At 45.8% G+C, this 22842-nt stretch overlaps 1 pseudogene; it reads left to right on the top strand.

Annotated features, from left to right (window-relative positions):
• Positions 1-1775: 1775 nt before the first annotated feature.
• On the top strand, positions 1776-4451 carry LOC128854655 (gastrokine-1-like; annotated as a pseudogene).
• The last annotated feature ends 18391 nt before the right edge of the window (positions 4452-22842 follow it).

Raw genomic sequence — 22842 nt, 5'->3', positions numbered from 1 at the left:
CAATTTAACTGTGGGATATTACTGTAAAAAAGACTCTGTGTAAGAGTACACATCAACTGCCAGCAGGTCTTGCCTCATCTACCATCACAATGAAATTCGCTCTAAGTATGTGTATCACTTTCTCATAGAACTGTTAATGCTGGACTATTTATGAATTATTTTGAGTCTTTCTTGGTGCTCAGCAAATTATTAGTGATTTCTGCAGGGAGTACAAGGGCTGGGGTGCATGGGTGAAATGAGCAGCTACTTCTCTCCAAAGGCGTCTTCAAACGTGAAAGAGAGAAGCACTCTGTTCCGAGGATGCGACATGCTTATAGAATGTTGAAAGGGTGATATTTTCTTATCCACAACTGACATGAAAGTCAGTATTCTCAGCAAGTGACATAAAGTTAGAGCACATCTGGCTGGTGAGAGTGCAGGGGAACGTGAGACGTGCAAGACTCCAAGCTCATGACCGTGAAGCAGGGGTATTTCCAGCAGCACCCATCTTCCAGCTCTTGCCAAGAGGTGAACACGTCCATGGATATTGCATGGGTCTGCTCCACATCTGAAATCAAAAGCTCAGGGGGGAAAGTTCTCCCTCTTAAAGGATTGGGTTTTTTCCCAAGGTTTTTCTCTCTCCCCACATCAGCAGAATTTGAAGACTCAATTGCCTTTATGTGTAAAAACACCTGAAAAACTGATGATTTCTCTGCACTGGCACAGAAAGTTCAAGAAGGCGATTGAGTGGAATTAAAAAGCCACACCAGAATCTAAGAAATGCCATCACATGCCCTCACAGACTCCATGAGAAGCTCATGAATGTGAGAGAACCAGATCTCTGAGGGGTTTAACACAGTATTCCCACTTGGGATGCCGAACACCGGCTCTGACAGCACTGTTTTGGGAACAGAGGCTCCCAGTCCTGTGAAGTCCTGCGGCAGATCAAGCTTTTCCCACTCACGGCCCTTCCTGCCTCGAGGCTGCTCCCCACCTGGCCCAGCCTCGCAGTTCCCGCACCTCAGCCATGGGCAGTGGGCACTGTGCTCTGAGCCTGACCACAGCCTGGTGCCATACAAGCACCTGTGAGCGCTGCTGCCTGTTGAGAACCAAGGACATAGCACTAAACTGCTATGAGGTCCCCCCTCAGGCTGTTCTTCTCCAGGCTGAACAGTGGAAGGTACAACGGCCCTTCTTTATTTTGTCTCCTGTGAGGCCTCATTTTGCACCCTCGGCTATCTCTGGCCATAGTTTGATGTGAGTTTTCTGTGTGATTAGTACACAGCAGAAAGTTACTGTCAAGTATACTCAACTTTTCATTGGAAATGGATTCTTATCTCAGAATTATCAGAGTTTGACAGGTCAAATATCCCCATGTTTATGAAGCAGTTACAGCAAAAATTAATTTTCATTGACATGCTTACAGGAATGCAATTCACAAAATAAATTTATCCCAACACTGAACTGTTCCACCCCTAAATCTGAACACATATATAAGGTGGATGGTTCACATCGCTTTTCATTCTGCCTGCACCAGCGGCAGCTCTGCGGTCAAGATGAAACTGACTGTGAGTATGCCGGCTTCTTTATCCCTTACAAATTAAAACTCTGATCCAAATCCATTGCCTTTCTCTCTCAGAAGCGCCTAGGACCGCTTAGAGCAAAAAGATACTCCCTGGAGAGATGCCTCTCCTCCCGAGTGAGCAACTCTCACCCTGTTCACCTGATCAGACCAAGAGGTCAGGATCTGTTTAAAGGTTTAACTGCATTTATTCAGCCTTCAGGAAGCCAAATCCATGCTCATTGTTGTAAATGCCTTTGCCAAACTGGAGCAATGCAGTGATTGATCAACCAATTTCTTGGAATGCCTAAGCAGAAGGAATTTAATTCCTTGTCCCTGCTCTTCTAAAATACTCATACACGACTGTACGGATCTCAGGAGCAGCTTCAGATTCAACTCTTTCAAAACTCAACCTGCAGTCTGCCTCACTTGCATTCTTCCAGGGTAAAGCGAGGATGGGTCACTCTCAGTGACGACTGTAATTCTAATCTGAGAGCAAAAACTTCTCCCAGGTTAAACACCAGATTGAGAAAAAGGCACTAGGATTCTCGTGACCAGGTTCGTCAGCCAGGCCTGCAGTTACACTTTTCTTTCTGATTTCCATTTCAGATTGTTACTACCATCCTCCTTGGACTCCTGCTGACTCCAGCCCTTGCTGATGTTGTGAGTAGAATGACAAAGTTATGCATAAGTTCTTGCTCTTTCCATCGTCCCCGCTTCTTGCATATTCCTTGCTTCTCTCCCCATCCCTTTGGAGGAAAGGAATCTTGCACTTTTTTTCACACATAAAACTCCAGCCCCAATAGTTGTAAGGTAGAGAAATTATTGATTGAGTCTATAAAACCACTTCTTAAGCTGCTCCAGAATGTCACAGTCTTTCTTCTGCGTCACTTTGAAAATGCTGTGGTCACCAGTGGCATTCCCTGTGGACCAGGATTTATTCTGTCAGAAGAGTGATTTTCTATAGCTTTGCGGAGGCAACTGACAGTCTAAAAGTGTTGATTCATTTTGGTTTCTAGAATTTCAATGGTGGATATTACAACAACTGGAGTTCAGGTGGCCAAACTGTAAATGAGGGATTCCTAGCTGATGAAACACAAACAAGGCAAATCCCTATTGATGGAGGCTACCAAATTCTGACTATCTATAGTTGACAGCGTGTGGCAAGTATCCAGCAGGAGAGCACACAGGGGTCATGGAAAATCATTGGAAACTTCGATACGGTGAGTGGCAAACTGCACGTGTTTCCAGAAAATGAACAAGGAGAGCAGCTCTTCTAAAGCTGACCAAAACACAGGACTTGTTTCTTTATTCTTAGTGTTTTGAGTCCCAGGTTTGGGATAAAATCTCCATTTATTACTATTTTATTAGAGACTTTATTCCAACCTTAGGCCTTGAAGAGGTAAATTCCTGCTTGTCAATGACTTTATTTCACAGGGTGCAGTTGCCACCAAAGTGCTGCCAGAGGGAATCTGCTACGTTTCCAAAGTGAACAGGATGGAGATGCCTAACTTTGGTGAACTTCCCAGACTGGTTGATGAGAGCATGGTAAGGTGAAAATGGAGTTGTTATTTGCAAAGTTGTTCTGTAATGCAGAGTAAACTGATGTCTGAGGCTGTGCTGTTTTCAAAAGCTTTTAAACCAACAATTTCTTTCCAGGCCATTCAGATGCACCGTTGATGATGCAGTTGCATCAAAGTCAGTGCCATTTGACATCACCGCAATCAAAAAGCATTGAAAAGTCAGAATGCCCATTTTCAGATGCTCTAGTGGAAAGCGTTCATGACTTTTCAGTGTTGGTGATGAGGAAGGAGAAACAATCCAGTAATGAGGAAAAAGGTTTAAATAAGATTTCAAGCTTCCAAAACTTTGTCATAAGAACTCAGCAGCACATTAGCCTGAGTTCAGCTCCCAGACTTACCACAGACACCGTGAACAACTCTCTTGGCATTCCACATGCCAGTCCTTTGCAGACACAGACTTCCCCTGAAATCTGAGAACAGAGTGCCTACAAAAATCCTGGCTTTAGAGAGAAAGAAGGGATGGTGGGAAAGAAAACAGGGAGGAGTCACACATGTGCCAGCTTGAGCAGAAACATTCACCTCTAGCTGAATTTGAAGACTGGCTTGCAGCAAAGAACATTTTGGTGCTCCCTGAAGCTTATGTCACCACTTTGCTTACCAGCAAGATAGAAGCTAATTTGAGAAGGCTTTCAGGAATTATTTGAAACAAAGCAGTCAGAGGAGTTCAGAGCAATCTGTTCTCCTAGAACTGTCAGGGTTCTCAAAGAGGTCACAAGCTCAGCTCACCAATGATGTCAGTGTAAATCTATCTGCCAAAGGGTGCTACCACCCTCTTGCTTTAGAAGGCAGAATGACTAGGCTTCTGCCATGCCTTCCGGTTACAGCCAGAGCACCTCGAGGGCAAGACAGTAGAGAGTGGCTTTGGAGGAGGTCTGTGTTTAAGCACTGGCTGCCCCACTCTCTTCCTCTGCAGCTCTTTCATTGAGCTTCTCTCGAGCCTCCCTCCACCCTGGCTCCCTTGGACAGATCAGCCACAGGAGCTGTCTTCAGGCCTTGCTAATGGTCCCCTGGTCACGCAGGCCATTAAGAGACTGCACTAAACATGGTTTGGGGGAAACATCAAGCACCGAGCCATCGTTCCAGTAATAGGGACGTGCATAGCATTAAATGGATCAGGACACTGATCTTGTTGAATGGTGTTATTTGATGCTTAGAGCCTGCAAGGTCAAAGACAACCTGCAAAGGAGGTCACATTCATCATCAAGAGACGTATCCATGACCTCAGGTCTTATGGTCAAGACATCTTTGCTATGTGCAGAGGACTCCCCACCTATGTGGCTTATAAAGTTAATGGTGAGTACAGACAAATGGATTCTCTCTATAACTAACCAGGCATTTTTTCCCGTTGGGGAAAAACACACAAATGCTGCTTTTCCAACAAGAGACAGACATAAATCAAAAACCTCATAGTTGCCATGCCAGGGTACAGGAATAAGGTTGTCCAACGAACCGCTGTCCTGCCATTCACAGACTAATGATCAGTTCCCAAGGAATCCTGACAAACACTCATTTTTTGCCACCTCCTCACTGCAGTGCTCTGCTTTGGTTCCTGGCTGCTGTCTCATTTGCATACCCTTTATCAACAATGAACACATCCATAAAACTCTTTGGATTGCAAATCTTCTGCCCATTTTGAGCCCTCTGAAAGCTCTTTTCAAAGCCTGCTCATAACCCAGGCGTACCCGGTGAGGTGGGCAGAGTGTGTTCAGCACAGATGAGGCATACAGAGTTAAACCTTTCCTTTCCCTGTTCAAAGAAAGATGCTTCACTTTAAAACCTTGCTTCATCTTGCAGGAAAGCGTAGAACAAAAGAAAGGAGGACACAACAACTATGCCTTCTTGCTTTAGCAATCCTAAGGTCAGCATGCAAGTGCCATTTACAGCCTTTAGAAGGATTTTTTGCGTTTCACCTTGACTGGGAAGGCACAGGGCAAAGCCCCTTCTGCTGCTTGGTTCTGGCTTTCATCCTGTTGATTTAAAATCCACGTGGCAATCAGAGTGCCCTGCAGGTTTAGTGTTACACGTACAGTGAGCTCTGGCCCAGTCCACCACAATGATGTACTTCTTTCTCTCCTTCTCCAGCCCTCAGCTGAGGATGTCTTTCATTGTTTTTCCACATGAAGGACAAATCTGATGATGCCCACAACTCTCTGACCTGTATGAGGGATACTGGCTTCTGTCAAGTCTCAAAGTCACGTTCCGTACTTCTCATGGTGCTCTGGGAAGCTGTTCCTGCAGCCTGCAGGCATCATGGAGATGTAACAAATTGCCTGCACTGATGGTCGTTATTATCCCAAACAGACTGTCACTGTACAGGAACGACGCCCCTCCCAAACAGACCGTCACTGTACAGGAACGACGCCCCTGTTGTCATGGCCTAAAGGCCACTGACTGCCTCTCCCAGCAGTGTCGCTGAGCTCAGCGCTGCCAGAGCAGCAGAGCTCCCCTGCCTCCCCTGGGGCAGGAGGGCAGGTGCCCTGGGCAGGAGCCCTGTGCCTTTCCCTTTCAGCTGGACAAAGGAGATGACAGCCAGTGCCCAGAAAGGGGTTTTCTTCCCTGGAGTGCTCTGGTTCTTTGATCTGACTTGGCTTGCATTTGCCTCGCTGCAGTCCCTAAGGCTGTCCTGCCTCTGGTGGGTGGAGTTGGTTACACTGGGTTTTTTAGCTGGGGCTGATAACTCTGCATGCGGATGTAGCTCTTTCCTGGAGAGGAAAATGTACTGCTCGTACCATGTGAAATAAAATAGGAAGCTTTCTCTCTAATGCAGATTGGTTTCCTCAGCTTGTCAGGCAAAACGATAAATGGAATAAATGTCCCATTATGTGCCATTGCAGCATTAAGGAAGGAAAACTAAGCCAGCCTTTTTTTGCATCTCCAGGACTGAGTTGGAAGTGTTTGGGAGGAGACAGCTGAGGATCCTGCACTGTCTTATGGGGATTGAGTATTGTGCTTACATTGCGTACACATCTTTGAAGCAAAGCGTCATCCACCTGAGGGCTGAAGGCGTTGCCTCTAACGGGTCCTTGCTACACACTGGAACAAATGAAGGACTCTGTTTTAGGCACAGAACAACACTGTAAATTCTACCAACCCTACTCCTCTTCCCTGGAAAAGACATAGCTGTTGCATCTTCCTTCCTTCCTTCCTTCCTTCCTTCCTTCCTTCCTTCCTTCCTTCCTTCCTTCCTTCCTTCCTTCCTTCCTTCCTTCCTTCCTTCCTTCCTTCCTTCCTTCCTTCCTTTTCTTTCTTTCTTTCTACCTTTCCTGCAGGATGAAGCAAGGTTTCAATGTGAAGCATCTTTCCCTGAAAAGGGAAAGGAAAGTCTATAAGTCTATGGGTCTTATCTGTGCTGAACACACTCTGCCCACCTCACTGGATGTGCCCTGGGTTACGAGCAGCCTTTGAAAAGAGCTTTCAAAGGCTTCAAAATGGACAGAAGATTTGCAATCCAGAGAGTTTTATGGATGTGTTCCTAGTTGATCAAGGGTATGGAAATGAGACAGCAGCCAGAGACAATCCATGCTAAAGCTCTTTAATTGAAAGAAATGGTCACCAGTTGATCTGTTTCAGCATCTCAATCACCAAGAACAAAACTCTCAAAAGAGGAGGTGCCGGGGAAGAACAGCATTGGGGTTGGCTTTGTGCAGCAGCTATTGAGCATCCATACTTAGTTCAGTTGGTTTCAAGGCCTTGCATCATGGTCTGCTCAGGCCGACGGCAGTATTGAAGGCCCAAAAGTTGCAGGACATCAATTGTAAGGCATGATTCTGGACTGTGTGGTTTTTGAGGTCCTTTGGGAACAAGAAAAGAACAAATAACATGAGGAAACAGCTGAGGTGGCGTTAAGTGCCCTGGGCATTCCTTAGCAGCCCTTAATACCAGGGACGTCGCGCTGGCGTGTTTGATCAAATGCAGCCACCTCAGGAACCCTTAAAGCAGAGCACACAGTGAGGAGGCGCAGATGCTGCCAGGGCAGAACAAAACATCCTCTGCCTGATCTCTAGAGCAGCTTTCTCATAACAGGGCTTGCAGACTATCTGCCTGCAGTACAGCTCGGAGTTCTTTGCTGCTGCTCCAGGATTAACTCCTCCACATAACAACTCGTCCCACTCCAGACACTGAATAAGCACAGAGGGGCACTATGACAATCTGTACTGGTCGTATATATCGCTGTGTGTCACATGGCTGTGTCAGTGCCAGAGAGCAGCCCCTGTGAGGGTTTGATAGTGTCAGAGAATGCTGTGAAGTGCAATGCGATCATTCCACCTGTGGCAGTCCTACAGGGAATGAGGCAACTTGGCTTAGTGTAGCAAAACACGAGTGTTTGGTGGGATTCCTCAGGACCTGATCATCAGCCTCGGAACTGAAGGACAGCAGCTCTTTCATGTGTGAGAATTGTTGCAGGCTGGGTTGGACCTATTTGCTGCAGCTGTGAGATCCTTAGAGGTGGCAAATCCCGAGGGGAGCCACTAACGAGGCGCTAAGGGCAGCTAAAGCCTTTCCTGTGCGTAATGAGGGGGTTTCTGGAGCACCCAAACAGAGGCTCCATTGATCTCTACAAATGGCGCGAACCCTGGAGGCAACGGCCTGACATTGGTCAGGGGAAGAATCGCTGAGGAGCAGCAGCGCTGGCGGCGCTCGGTTGAACGTGATAAAGCCAGTGAGGAGCACTGAAGTGATAGAACGCCTGAAAGAAGGTGAGCGACCCAGAGCGGGACCGGGATGGGGCCCGCGAGGAGAGCGGTCTGCGCTCCATACCTTTAAACTAGATTGTAAAACACGGGGTGCCGAGTATGATAAGCAACGACTCGGGACTTGAACTGGAGACCTAAAGCTAAAGAGGCTTTAATTTCGCAGTTAGCGATAGAAGATGCTGGTGGAGAACGCGGGCAAATACCGCAGGGTCTGAAAGAATCCTGCAATTGTTGATGTGCTTCAGGCGTGGCAGCAGGTGGGGTTCTACCAAGCACAGTTAGCGGCTGCCGCTCGGGCTCCAAACCAGGGCGGAAAGACCCTCTGTTACACGTGTGGCAAAGAGGGACATTTTAAACGAGACCACAATCAACGTGAGGAAAGAGAGCAGAGCAGGGAAGAAATGACGCTTTGTTGGATGTGGATAAGCTGGTAAGAGCTTTTAAATAGTATAAAGGAAACGTAACTGAAAGATTAGAAAGGGTTAAAGCTGAAGAAGTCATCTTAATTGTGAGAAAGAAAAAGAGAAGTTGAATGAAAGGTGTGTCAACTAACTAATGTCAAAGACTGAGCGGAGTCATTGCGGACAGGTTAGAAAAAGAAACAAAGACCTGCAGCAGAAAGTTAATGCTTTACGAGTTGTAAACAAAGAAAGGGGAATTGTGGGAACTTTCTGTGAGAAGAATTGTAGGCAGCCGAGTTAGGCCTAATTGCTGCAGCTGTGAGATCCTTAGGGGTGGCAAATCACCGGGGCAGCTCCTAAAGAGGAGATAAGGGTGTATAAAGCCTTGCCTGTGCCTAACGAGGGGGTTTCGTTAGAGCACCCAATGAGGCCGGGCCTTCATTGCCACAACAGCCCTTTTCCTGTACCCTGGCATTGCAGGTGAGGGCACACTGCAAAATTCTGGGCCAAAAATTAAGCCACTTTAAACCCGACTAAAAGAGATCGTTAGGGGTTGGATCAGATCAGTTTTGGAGGTTGCAATTCAACAGTCTTCCAATCCTGATCTGCAGATATATTGAACCCTTTCTTGCAAGTCCTTGAGGTTCTTTATTCGTGTCCCTCTCTTGCTGAACAGCAGCACCTGTGTGTTATTCCCCAGGAGAAAAAAAAATCCCGCTTGGTTATAGACAGAATCTATTTGCTTTCACTCACCGATAACTTTAAATGTCACGTAGGTGGGGAGTCCTCTGCACAGAGCAAAGATGTCTCGACCATAAGACCTGAGGTCATGGACACGTGTCTTGGTGATGAATGAGATCTCCTGTGCAGGTTGTTTTTGACCTTTCAGGTGCTAAACATCAAATAACATAATTCAGCAAGATCAGTGCCCTGATACATTTAATGCTATGCACGTTCCTATTACTGGAACGATGGCTCAGTGCTTGGTGTTTCACCCAAACTGTGTTTAGTGCAGTCTCTTAATGCCCTGCATGACCAGGGGACCATTAGCAAGGCCTGAAGACAGCTCCTGTGGCTGATCTGTCCAAGGGAGCCAGGGTGGAGGGAGGCTCAAGAGCACTGGAAGCTCAATGAAAGAGCTGCAGAGGAAGAGAGTGGGGCAGCCAGTGCTTAAACACAGACCTCCTCCAAAGCCACTCTCTACTGTCTTGCCCTCGAGGTGCTCTGGCTGTAACCGGGAGGCATGGCAGAAGCCTAGTCATTCTGCCTTCTAAAGCAGAACCCAAGAGGGCGGTAGCACCCCTTGGCAGATAGATTTACACTGACATCATTGGTGAGCTGAGCTTGTGACCTCTTTGAGAACCCTGATAGTTCTAGGAGAACAGATTACTCTGAACTGCTCTGGGTACTTTGTGTCAAACGGATTTCAAATATGACTTTTTCCTCGAGTGCTTTGTTGTTGGAACAGTGTTGTGATGCCTGTACTTTCTTTTATGACCAAAGTTTCCTGGTGGTCTGAGTCTCTCCTCATTCAGCTACAGCCATGCGACTCCTATTCTGGTTCACACAATTAATACAGAGGGGAGGCTGCCGCCTGTAGAGATATTCTCTTACGCCTGTGAGGAAAATGGGGTCTGAACACTTGCGCCTGCACAGCACTGCTCCGAAATGAAAAATCAGTTTTCATATTGGAGTGATTCAAAGCTAAATTTAGAAACAGCTGACCAAAAATAATTACTGCCACTGAAAGTTTCCTGCTATAAGCTGTTTCTTAGCAACCTGCAGACCTAAAGTTCCTCAGAGGAAATGGAGTTTGGGATGTCGGGGAACAGGGGATGATGCACCTACTCATTATATAACATTAAAAAACACCATGAAACGCCTCCACCTCAGTATCTGAAACTGGGCATTCTGACTTTTCAATGCCTTCAGATTGTGTTAATGTCGAATGTCATTGACTTCGATGCACCTACGATCTGAACGGCATCAAAAGTAACCGTTAGTTTAAAAGCTTTAAAAAATAGCACAATCTCTGACATCTTTGTGTTACTGTACAAATTTGCAAGTAACAACTCCTTTTTCGTCTTACCGTGCTCTCTTCAGCCAGTCTGGGAAGTGCGTCAAAGTTTGGCAGCTCTGTTCTGCTCACTTTGGAAATGTAGCAAACTCTCTGTGGCAGCACTTTGCTTGCAATTACGCCCTGTGAAATAAAATCATTGGCAAGTAGGAATTCGACTGCTTAAGAATTAAGATTGGAATAAACTCTGTATTATGGAGTAATAAATGGAGATATCTTTCCCCTCAAACCTGAGACTCAAACTGTTAAGAATAAAGAAGCAAGTGCTATATTATGGTCACTGTTAGAGGAGCTGCCCTCCATGTGCAATTTCTGAGAAAGTGTGCTCCTTGCCACTCACCGAATTGTAGTTCAAAATGGTTTTCCATGATCGATGGGTGCTCTGTTGCTGGATAGTTGCAATGTGCTGTTGCTTATTGAGGGTCAGAGTTTGGTGCCTTCCATCAACTTTGAATTGTTTTCTTATTGTTTTAATGTTTTCGGCGAACTCGTTTATGGTTTGGTAATTTCCATTCGCGTGCTGATTACCTTCTGTATTCCAATTCTAGAAACGAAAATGAATCACCACTTTTAGACTGTCAGTTGTGTCCCCAAAAGCTTTAGAAAATCACTGCTCTAACAGAACAAATCCTGGCCCGCAGGGAGCAACACTGGTGACCACAGCAGTTTTAAATTCACCCAGAAGAAAGGCTGTGGCATTCTGGAGTAGCCCTAGGAAATGGTTTTATAGACTCAACAAATAATTTCCGTATCATACAGCTGCCATCTGTGGGGCTGGAGTTTTATGTGTGAAAGAAATGTGGGATTCCTTTCCTGCAGCGGGATGGGGAAAGAAACAAGGAAAACTGAAATAGCAAGGACTGTGGAAAGAGCAACGACTTATGCATAACTTGGTCCCTCTACTCACGACATCAGCAAGGGCTGGAGTCAGCAGGAGTCCAAGGAGGACGGTAATCACAATCTGAAATGGAAATGATAAAGAAAAGTGTAACTGCAGGCCTGGCTGACAAACCTGATCATGAGAATCCTAGTGCCTTTTTCCCAGTCTGGTGTTTAACTGCATGCCTGGGAGATGTTTGTGCTTTCAGACTTGGAATTACAGTAGTCACTGACAGTGACCCATCCTCGCTTTACCCTGAAAGAATGCAAGCGAGGCACATGGCTGGTTGGGTTGTGAAAGAGTTGAATCTGAAGCTGCTCCTGAGACCTGTACAGTCATTTACCGGTATTTTAGAAGAGCAGGGAGAAGGAATTTAATTCCTTCTGCTTAGGCATTCCAAAAAAGTGGTTGATCCATCACTGCGTTTCTCCGGTTTGGCAAAGGCATTCATGACAGTGGGCATGGCTTGGGGCTCCTCTAGGCTGAATAAATGCAGTTAAACCTTGAAAGAGATCCTGACTTCTTGGTCTGATCAGGTGAACAGGGTGAGAGTTGCTCACTCGAGAGGAGAGGCATCTCCCCAGGGATTATCTTTTTGCTCTAAGCGGTCCTAGGCGCTTCTGAGAGAGAAAGGCAATGGATTTGGATCAGAGCTTGAGTTTACAAGGAATAAAGAAGCCGGCATACTCACAGTCAGTTTCATCTTGACCGCAGAGCTGCCGCTGGTGCAGGCAGAATGAAAAGTGATGTGAACTGTCTACCTTATATATGTGTTCAGATGTAGGGGTGGAACAGTTCAGTGTTGGGATAAATTTATTTTGTGATTTGTATTCCTGTCTGCACGTCAATGAAAATTAATGCCTGCTGTAACTGCTTCATAAACACAGGGATTTTTGACCTGTCAGACTTGGATAATTCTGAGATAAGAATCCATTGGCGGTGAAAAATCAATGCTTTATAGCTACTTTCTGCCATGTACTAATTACACAGAAAACTCACCTGAAATTATGGGCAGTGATAGACAAGGCTGTAAAACAAAGCCTCACAGGAGACAAAATAAAGAAGGGCCTTTGTACCTTCCAAAATGCACTGTGCGTGCCCAGGAAACCACAGGACCCTTGTTTGACCGCATTGTGCAATTATGATCAGCATATAAGCCCAAGCTCTTGAATAGTCTGTGAAATCAAGTTTTACCACACTTTTTACAGGAAAGGTAACAAATTATTAATAGTGATTAACAACAAAATAACTGGACAGCTTTTAAGGCAATGCATCTGATCAATTACTACCAGAGAATAAGTATAGTAATTAAGAAATATATTTCACCAAATGTCCTACTATCATCACCCACATCTGCAGTTGCCACAGGAGCTCCTTTTGCAGTGAAGATTTGGATAGCTGGTCCCTGGACAGTTGGGGGTTCCACACTGTGCATCCACTCCTAAATTGAGTCTCCAAAGATAATAGGAAAAAGGGCCCAGCTTTTATATCATTGAATAAACAACTTAAATCATTCCAAAACTGTGGGAGCTCTGGTGTCAGCTGCTCATTGTCCCCCTCTCCTGGAGCATAGCCAAGTTCGCAGGAGAGGAGATAAGGAAGCACCTGGGTATCTTTTATCACTAAAACACGGGGCTGTTGAGGTGCAACACTCCTGCAGAGCCCCATGCTTTTCAAACAGCACTCGTGTTCATGCTCATTGGTGAGCCAGGGTGTTGGTGGTCTTTTTCTCATTCTGTATGTGCTGGAGAAGCTACAAGTAAGGTGGCACAGACCAATTCTATTCACAATGCCTACCATGATGCATTTTCTCACACTCTCAGAATTTAAGAATAGCACAGCACAGTTCTACAGATAATAACAGTGTGAGAAGTTACAGATTAAACAGCAGTGCAATATCAATCATCCATGGGTCACTTGTATTGGTTTAGACCTCTTCATCAGACCTTTTCGGTTCAATGCCTCAAAATCCCACATTGCCTCTGAGAATTGTGTTGCAGTACATGGGCAGTTCGCGCTGAAACATTACACGTCCCTGCGAATCAGAGGGTCTGCTGCCTGTTTGAGGTGGCAGCAGTGATTGTTTTCCCTTTGCCCCAGATTATTTCCTGTGAGGATGCCAATCCTTGTGGAAAGAGGCGATCACTCAGGGAGGGAGGGATTGGAACCCCTGGGGTTGTGTCAAGTTGCTCAGTTCCATTTTGTGTGAGGCCTGAGTGTGTGATGAGGAATGGCTGTCAAGATTCCAACTTTCCTTTTCAGCTGAAATCCAGCACATGATGAAAGAGAAAGGGGTTTCAGATAGAAAAGTCACTTTTATCCAGTGCTGCCAGTGCAACATCTCAGTAAATCTGGTCTCGATGTCACGGCGCCAAGGGCACAAGCCCCAGGGACACTTTTGGTCCCTTCCATCGTGCCTAATGATGGGGATGTCCTTGTTTCTCAACAGGCAGCAACGATCACAGGGGTCTATGTGGCTCCGGGCTGGGGTTGCGCTCCAAAAGCAGAGCCCACTGCCCATGGCTGAGGTGTGGAAGCATGCCTGAGGTGGCCACAGGCATGTGATTGGCAGTTTCTTAATCTTAACTTACAAACATGAAACAGTTGGCTTCAAGAAGTTGGATCCTGGAAGAACAGGAAAAAATGATTAGATTTGAACTGAGAAAATAAGAGAACAATGTAGCTGAAATTCTTCCAACATTGTATTGGAAATGTACCAGGAAATACCATTTAGAAATTGAGCTGAGTCTTTCTAAGCTGGGACTACCACACCTGTTAGTGAATCTTTGTGCATTGCAGAGAGACAGACCTGATTTTTCCCTTATGGATGCATTCGCTGATTTATAGAATATCATGGAAAACCACAGCATTCCCATAATTAACTTCTTCATTTTCCCTTCAACCTTTTCCATCCTCATTCATAATCTCATTAATCTTTATTTTGGTGTGCCAAACGCTGCTACCAGTCTTCTCACCAGCAGTGGGATGAGTAAGGTAAGAGGGAATTCCTCGGCACAGAGCTTGAATGAATTTCCCATGTGGGCACAAGCAAATGAAGTGATTCTCTCTGGGTGTAAGCCGATGAGGACCAGGTCCACGAACATCAAATAAAGATACAAACCCCAAGAAGAGCATTTAGCACAACCAAGAATGACATTTGTACACCCACCTTCGATAAGGGAGAGGGAGTTATTCAAGTGCAAGGCAACTTTTGAGAGACTGAACTTTGGGAGCCCTGTGTAGAGACCTGTCTTTGGTTCTTGGAGCCTTTTCTCCCCTTTGGGGTAGGGAATGAGTACTTTTCCCAAGCAATCAATTAGCTTTCTCACCACTTTCATTTGTCGTCCTACCTTGTGTCCTTGAGGTGGTGCAGGAAACTTTCTCAAGCAGAAATCCCTTCTCCATTTTATTAGATAGCTGCAAAAATACTTGCCTCGTTTATCCATCAATTGAAAGCAGTAAATCTCAGCTTGCAATTAGATTTATTAAGCAATAGAAGAACTATTTGGATCTACACATATTTGCCAACAAGAAGCAAGGCTGTCTATGCCGGTGCCATAGGATTCTGGAGTCCTGGAGCTGATGAATTCTTCAAAGGTGTTTTGAGGTGCTGCACAAGTTGTCAAGATGGTTGAGAATGCAGTGATTGGTGGGAGAAAGTTGTGGTGAGTAAGCTGGGTGAGGTAGAGTTTTGTAGGCCACTTTTTGCAGCTTCTGTAGCATCATTTGTGAGACATGTAGTCAGGCATTGCCATGGAGAAGAGCTGGTCCTTTTGGATTGACCAATATTGGACATAAATGTCACAGTTGTTGGTGCATTTTGTTGATTTCCCGGCAATGCTTCTCAAGTGCGATGATTTCAGCAGGACTCAAGAAGTCATCGTGGGTGATTCCAGTTGCCAATGACCAAAGAGTGACCAATAGTCTTCTTTTGATGCAGCTTCAGTCTGTGGAAGGGTTTTGGTGCTTCGCCTCAAGCCAGGCATCAGTTGTCATATAGAATCCATTTTTCATCATGTGTCATGATGCAATCAGGAATGTATTCATTTTGTACAACGTAATTACTCTTTTTCCAGCAGTCACTTGCAGGCAGTGGGTTACTTATTGTATTTCACTGGACTTTGTGCTCACATCCTTCATGCTAGCATTTCTTTCTTTCCACACGATTCTTTTCACAGTGTGTGCTAATCTAAAGGCACACTTTGTTTATTTCCCACCAGGCAACTCTCTTTTTCGCTTAATGAATCAAGCTCTGAAAGGTTTCCTTCAGTTTTAAAAGAAATAAATACATCTATATGTACTTAGAGTGGACTTCATTGTGATGGAAGGCGAGGCAAGATCTGCTGGCAGTTGGAGTGTACTCTTACACAGAGTGTTTTATACAGCAGTATCTCAAAGTTAAATCATAAAATGTCTTTACCTTATTGGCACACGCCCTGTGTTCACTGAATCATGATGGGTTTCTGAAAAAGGGCTCTGATAAGAGGAGGCTTTGATACCAGCATGATTGAATTCATTGCCTACAGGAAACTTAGTGGAAAGTTCAAGATGTTTGATAGTAACTTTTAATTGAGAAAACAAAAATGAGAACAAGAGAATGAATATCTGATAGAATTTGCAGTGGCACTTTGTGCCTACTTTGCAAAGGTTTCACCCGGATATTTTATCCACAACAGATACCATCTATGAAGTCAACGGAGGTGTTAATCTTGCTGTGTTAAACACAGTAAGCGAGTTTCTGGCATTCAGGACATTGATTCTAAACAATAGAAATGACTGAGTTCTTTCATGAACCTTTGTTTCTGAGCTCGTTCTCTTGGGATCTGCTTCCCTCTCTTCAGGCATGGTCTGCATCTTCGCAGAGCCTCTTCACAAATGTGGTACCTGATTATGGACTAAGGGCTGATTCTAGAAAGGGGCCATACTTGGAGAGAACAACATCTGAGTAAGGGAGGAGCCGTAGCAATGGACATTTTGTGACAACTCTTATTCCGAACGTGCGTTTTCACATTTCTCTGAATTGGATAAAGCTCTACAGAGCTGTGGCATAAGAGTTTATTTGCCTTGTTTGCTGCAGAAAATTTGCCAGATGTCTAGGTTTTTCACTTGACCACTACAAATGTCTGAGTCCTTTCGCCCAGCAACACTGTACATCGTTCTTTCATAAACTAAGATAGATGGAGATTTATAAAGTTTTAAAGTTGTTTTTCTCATAGCATTTCTATCAATCCTTCTGCGTCCTAACTGTGCCCTTTGCTGTTGTTCCATATGGGTTTGCAAACTCCCGTTCCCTTTACATAGCCAGAATGGAGAATCAGGGTCATTAGAAACAAAAGTCTCTGAATGATGAAAAAAAACCCAAAACTATGAGGGGCACCCTTAGCTGAGGGCTGGAGAAGGAGAGAAAGAAGTACATCATTGTGGTGGTCCAGGCCAGAGCTTGGTGTATGTGTGAAACTAAATGTGTAGGGCACTCTTATTATCACCTGCCTTTTAACTCCACAGGATGAAAGCCAGGACTGTGCAACAGAACGGGCTTTGTCTTGGGCCTTCCAAGTCAATATGAACCGTGAGGAATCCTTCGTATGTTCTCATAGTTTGTCTGAAGGCTTCTGGAGGCAGCACCCCTCTTCCGTTCAGGACTTCAGCAGCATTCTTGAGAACATTCTCTAAACAATTAGAAGGTAGAAACCCCAGGCTAATTAAGACTCAAAACTTCAGCTTGGCCTCTAGGGAGTGAAAGAAAGTTTCAAAGACAGAGGATATGGAACAACCTACTCCACTACGGTCTGTCTCTCGCCAGCCTCCTCAAACACTGAAACAATCAAATCCATGACACATTGTACACACTCGTAGGTTAAACACCATCCCACCCCTCCAAACGCCACTGGAGACCATTGACATTTTTACATCAGACCGTGATCTTTTCTGCAGCAGAAAAATCCTGGAAACAGGATTTGACTCATTTCAGCCACAAGAGCATGAACCCTCCTCCTTCCAACAAAACTTGCTGGAAAACACAACTTCAGCTCCACTTGTGGTTTTGGTCTCCTATCACAAACACCACCACAAGCTCTAAAACCTGAGCGGCACAGCTCAGAAGCAAGACCGTGCCGCAGTCAGAGCAGCCCCCACTCCAGCAGGAGCTAAAGAGGAGATCCCAGGCACAGGGGCGCCGAGCCTTCCTTCTCCAATTTTCTGGGACTACAGCAACGTGGCTCTTCTCCCAGTCCTGACGGCTGAGGAGTGGAGCAGCTTCAGGAGTTGCATCAATGGTTGGACTCGATGATCCAAGAGGTCTTTTCTGACCTAGTGATTCTATGATTCTAAGTGTGCGGGCACCAGGTCAGGTTTCTGGCTGGGCTGCCAGTGCACTTGACTCAGGCTTTTGAGCTGGTTTTGTGGCTGAGAAAGTGAAATTTTTCTTTAAAAATTCTTAGAAAAAGCAACAGCCTGAGGAAAGAGCAGGAAAAGCAGCAGGCCAGGTTTCAAGGGAGACCACCAGCCAGCATGGGAACAGACTTTGGACAGAAGTGGAGACCCCTGGGCTACAAGTGAGTCAGGCTCCTTGCTGCCCCAAGGATGAAAACATTGAGAGTGCAAATGCAGCAGCCTCATCCCCTCTCGCGTGGATAAGACAGAGACATGGGCCAATGGTACCTCCTGGCTCCTGCTGCCGAGGCCTGGGCAGAGCTGAACAGAGTGGAGATCCCTTGGAAGTCCAGGCTTCTCTAAGGCTAGGTAGGAAAGGAACCAGATCTTTGGTAGTGGCTGTTCTGGACTTCCCCACCTGAGCTCTAGGGGAGCTGGGAGCGTAGGGGTCCTCTCCCTCTATCAGTCCCTCAGTCTCACACTAGAAAGGCCAGAAGTGGGACTATTATGAAGGCTGTAGCTCATATCGGGTCCTGTTGGAGTGCATCCAAAGGAGACCAGAGAAATGGTCAGAGGGATGGAACACCTCTGCTAGGAGGAAACGCTGAGAGTGTCGGGGTTGTTCAGTCTACAAGAGACAAGGCTCTGGGGAGACGTGATTGTGGCCTTTCAATATTTAAAAGGAGCCTACAGGAGTGATGGGAACAAATGTTTTTTCAAGGCATGTTGCAGGAGGACAAAGGGTGAGGGTATGCAACAGAAAGAGGGGGGATTCAGACTAAATTGAAGGGAGAAATTCTTTACACAAGCACAGGTTGCCCAGAGCAGTGGTGGAATCCCCCATTCCTGGAAGCGTTCAAAGTCAGGTTGTACAGAGTTCTGTGTAACCTGATCAGATTGACAGTTTTCTGCTTATGGAAGGGGATTGGACCAGATGGCCTTTAAATGTCCCTTCAACTCAAATCATTCTTTGATTCTATGGAGTAGTCTCCATTCTGTATACAATACAATGAATACACCCTGCCCACCTCACTGGGTGTGCCCTAGGTTAAGAGCAGCCTTTGAAAAGAGTTTTCAATCTTCTCCAAATGGGGAGAAGATTTGCAATCCAAATAGGTTTCTGGATGTGTTCCTAGTTGGTCAAGGTTATGGAAATGAGAAAGCAGCCAGAGTTAATCCATGCTAAAGGTCTTTATTTGGAAGAAATGGTCACCGATTGATCTTTTTCAGCATCTTAATCATCAAGAGCAAAACCCTCAAAATTGGAGATGCTGGGGAAGAACAGCATTGGGGTTGACTTTGTGCAGCAGCTGTGGAGTATCTGTACTTGGTTGAATTGGTTTCAAAACCTTTCTGCATGGTCTACTCAAACTAATGGCAGTATTGAAGGCCCAAAAGTTGCAGGATATCAAATATATTGCAAGATTCTTGATTGTATTGATCTTGGGGTCCTTGAGGAAGAAGTGAAGAAAAACATAGCATGAGGAAGTAGCTAAGGTGGTGTTGAGTGCCCTTTCTCATAACTCCTCTGCATAACAACTCGTCCCACTCGAGATACTGAAAAAGGACATAGAGGCACTATGGCAATCTCTACTGGTCGTATATATCACTGCGTGTCTCATGGCTGTGTCAGTGCCAGAGAGCAGCCCCTTCAAGGGTTTGATAGTGTCAGAGAATGCTGTGAAGTGCACATCATCAAACACGAGTGTTTGGTGGGATTCCTCAGGACCTGATCATCAGCCTCTGAACTAAAGGGCAGCAATTCTTGGGATGGCCCTTTTCCTGTACTCTGGTGTTGCAGGTGAGGGCACCCTGAAAAACTCTGGGTCAAAACTTAAGCCACCTTGAACTTGAGTAAAATGGGTGGTAAGGGGTTGGATCCAATCAGTTTAGAGGTTGTGACTCAACACTCTTCCACTCCTGATCTGCAGAGATATCGAACCCTCTGAGCAAGTCCTGAGGTTCCTTATTTGTGTTTTTTTCTTGCTGAACAGCATCACTTGTGTGTTATTCCCCAAGGGGAAAAAAACACCTGGTTAGTTATAGAGAGAATCCATTTTCCTGTACTCACGATTAACTTTATAAGCCACGTAGGTGGGGAGTCCTCTGCACAGGTCAACGATGTCTTGTCCGTAAGACCTGAGGTTACGGATGCGTCTCTGAACGATGAATGTGACCTTTTTTGCAGGTTGTCCTTGACTTTCCATGTCCTAAATATCAAATAACATATAGCACGATCAGTGTCCTGATCCATTTAATGCTATGCACGTCCCTGTTTCTGGAAGTTTCCCCCAAACCATGTTTAGTGCAGTCTCTTAATGCCCTGCGTGACCAGGGGACCATTAGCAAGGCCTGAAGACAGCTCCTGTGGCTGATCTGTCCAAGGGAGCCAGGGTGGAGGGAGGCTTGAGAGCACTGGAAGCTCAATGAAAGAGCTGCAGAGGAAGAGAGTGGGGCAGCCAGTGCTTAAACACAGACCTCCTCCAAAGTGACTCTCTACTGTCTTGCCCTCGAGGTGCTCTGGCTGTAACTGGGAGGCATGGCAGAAGCCTAGTCATTCTGCCTTCTAAAGCAGAACCCAAGAGGATGGTAGCACCGCTTGGCAGATACATGCACCTATTCCTTCTCTTTGGAGGAACCGTAGCCAGGAGGAATTCCTAAGCCACGTTCCTGTTCAGGACAATCCTGACACCTGTGAAAGTCTCATCCTCTCAAAAAAGAGAAAGCTCAGTTACCGAACAGCTCGATGAACACCAGGCTAAGGGCACACTTAGCAGGGAGGGCTGGGAGTGACATCACTTTTAAAATGATGGTGGAATTTCATCAAAGGGTCCTGGTGGCTACAAAAGGTCACTGCACTGAATGCTAAGTGAGTTTTCACAGTGTCTGTGCTTATTCTGGGGGCTGAACGCAGGCTAACGTGGTGCTGAGTTCTTACGAAAAAAACTTGCAAGTGTGAAAGCTTATTTAAACTGGATTATTTGTTCTTCCTCCACTACAGCAGCCTAAGAAGATGATTTTTGTAGCTTTTGAAGAACGTGAGATTATGAAGAGCATCATGCTAAAAATCTGAAATCTCATCTCAATCTCACCTCTTTCAACTGAAAACTGTTCCCCCTCATCCTATCCCTGCACTCCCTGATCAAGAGCCCCTCCCCAGCTTTTGTGCAGCCCCTTGCAGTGTTGGAAGCTGCTTTCAGGTCTCCCTGGAGACTTCTCTTCTCCAGGCTGAACAAACCCGACTTTCCCAGTCTGTACTAATAAGAGAAGTGCTCCAGCCCTCAGATCATCTCCGGGGCCTCCTCTGGACTCACTCCAACAGCTCCATGTTCTTCCTGTGCTGAGGACTCCAGAACTGGACACAGGGTTCCAGGTGGGGTCTCATTAGAGCGGAGCAGAAGGACAGAATCCCCTCCCTTGCCCTGCTGGTGCCTGTGGTTTGGATGTGGACCAGGACACAACTAGCTTTCTGAGCTCTTGGGCGTGTTACAGCTCCTTTTGAGCTTCTCACCCACCAGCACCCAAGTCCTTCACCTTAGGGCTGCTCTCACTCCATTCTCTGCCCACCCTGGATCTTGACTGCCCTCAGTGAGATGCAGGACCATGCGCATGGGCTACTTTGAATTACTGCACAACTTTGCAAGTAACGACTCCCTTTTGGTCTTACCATGCCATCTTGGATCAGTCTGGCAATCTCATCAAAGTCAGGCATCTCCATTCTGTGCACTTTGGAAACGTAGCAAACTCTCTCTGGCAGCACTTTGCTTGCAACCGCACCCTGTGAAATGAAGTTATTGGCATGTAGGAATTCGGCTCTTCAAGCAGTAAGGTTGGAATAAAGCCTCTAGTAAAACAGTCATAAATGCAGATAGTTTTCCCCCCAAATCTGGGACTAGAAATGTTAAGAATAAAGAAACAAGTCCTGTATTTTGGTCAGCTTTAGAGAAGCTGCTCTCGTTCATTTTCTGAGACAGCATGCTTCTTGCCACTCACCGTATTGAAGTTCAGGATGGTTTCCCATAATCCATGGGTGCTCTCTTGCTCAATTGTTGCCACACGTCGTTGCACATGGATGGTCAGAGTTTGGAAGCCACCATCAACAGTGATTTGCTTTGTTAGCATCTGATTGTTTTGGGACTGCTCATTTATATATTGGTTATTTCCACTCGAATGCTGGTTTCCTGTGTTCATATACTAGGGAATGAAATGAAATAACGGATTTAGACCTTCATGTCAGCCATTTTTCTCCCCAAAGCTGTAGAAAGTCACCACTCTGACAGAATACAGACTGGCCCAAGGGTGGCACCGATGGCGACCACAGCATTTTCAAAGTGACACAGAAGAAAGGCTGTGGCATTCTGGAGTAGCCCTGAGGAATGGTTGTATAGACTCAATGAATAATTTCTGTTTCTTACAGCTGTCATCTGGAGGGCCAGAGGTTTAAGTGTGAGGTTCCTTTCCTCCAAAGCAATGGGGAAAGAAACAAGGAAAATGCAAGAAGTAGAGACTATGGAAAGAACAAAGATTTGGTGATTCTACTCACGTTCTCAGCAAGGGCTGGAGTCAGCAGGAGTCCAAGGAGGACGGTAGTCACAATCTGAAATGGAAATCAGAAAGAAAAGAGAAAAGTGTAACTGCTCGTCTGACTGGCAAACCTGGTCATGAGAATCCTAGTGCCTTTTTCCCAGTCTGGTGTTTAACTGCACGTCTGGGAGATGTTTGTGCTTTCAGGCTGGAATTACAGTAGTCACTGACAGTGACCCATCCTCGCTTTACCCTTGAAGAATGCAACTGAGGCACACGGCAGGTTGGGTTTTGAAAGAGCTGAATCTGAAGCTGCTCCTGAGACCTGTACAGTCATGTGTCTAGTGCCTTTTTCACATTGAGGTGTTTGCAATACAGCCGTGTACGGGTATTTTAGAAGAGTGGGGAGAAGGAATTCAATTCCTTCTGATTAGGCATTTCAAGAAAGTGGTTGATCCATCACTGCGTTGCTCCAGTTTGGCAAAGGCATTGATGACCATGAGCATGGATTGGGCTTCCTGGAGGCTGAATAAATGCAGTTAAACCTTGAAAGAGATCCTGAGCTCTTGGTCTGATCACGTGAACAGGGTGAGAGCTGCTCACTGGGGAGGAGTGGCATTTCCCCAGGGAGTATCTTTTTGCTCTAAGCGGTCCTAGGCGCTCCTGAGAGAGAAAGGCAATGGATTTGGATCAGGGTTTTAGTTTACATGGAATAAAGAAGCTGGCATACTCACAGTGAATTTCATCTTGACTGCAGAGCTGATGCTGGTG

The sequence above is a fragment of the Cuculus canorus genome, chromosome 26 (assembly GCF_017976375.1).
Source record: "Cuculus canorus isolate bCucCan1 chromosome 26, bCucCan1.pri, whole genome shotgun sequence".
Lineage (NCBI taxonomy): Eukaryota > Metazoa > Chordata > Aves > Cuculiformes > Cuculidae > Cuculus > Cuculus canorus.
The sequence above is the reverse complement of the archived record's forward strand: the minus strand, read 5'-3'. Positions and strand labels throughout refer to the sequence as shown.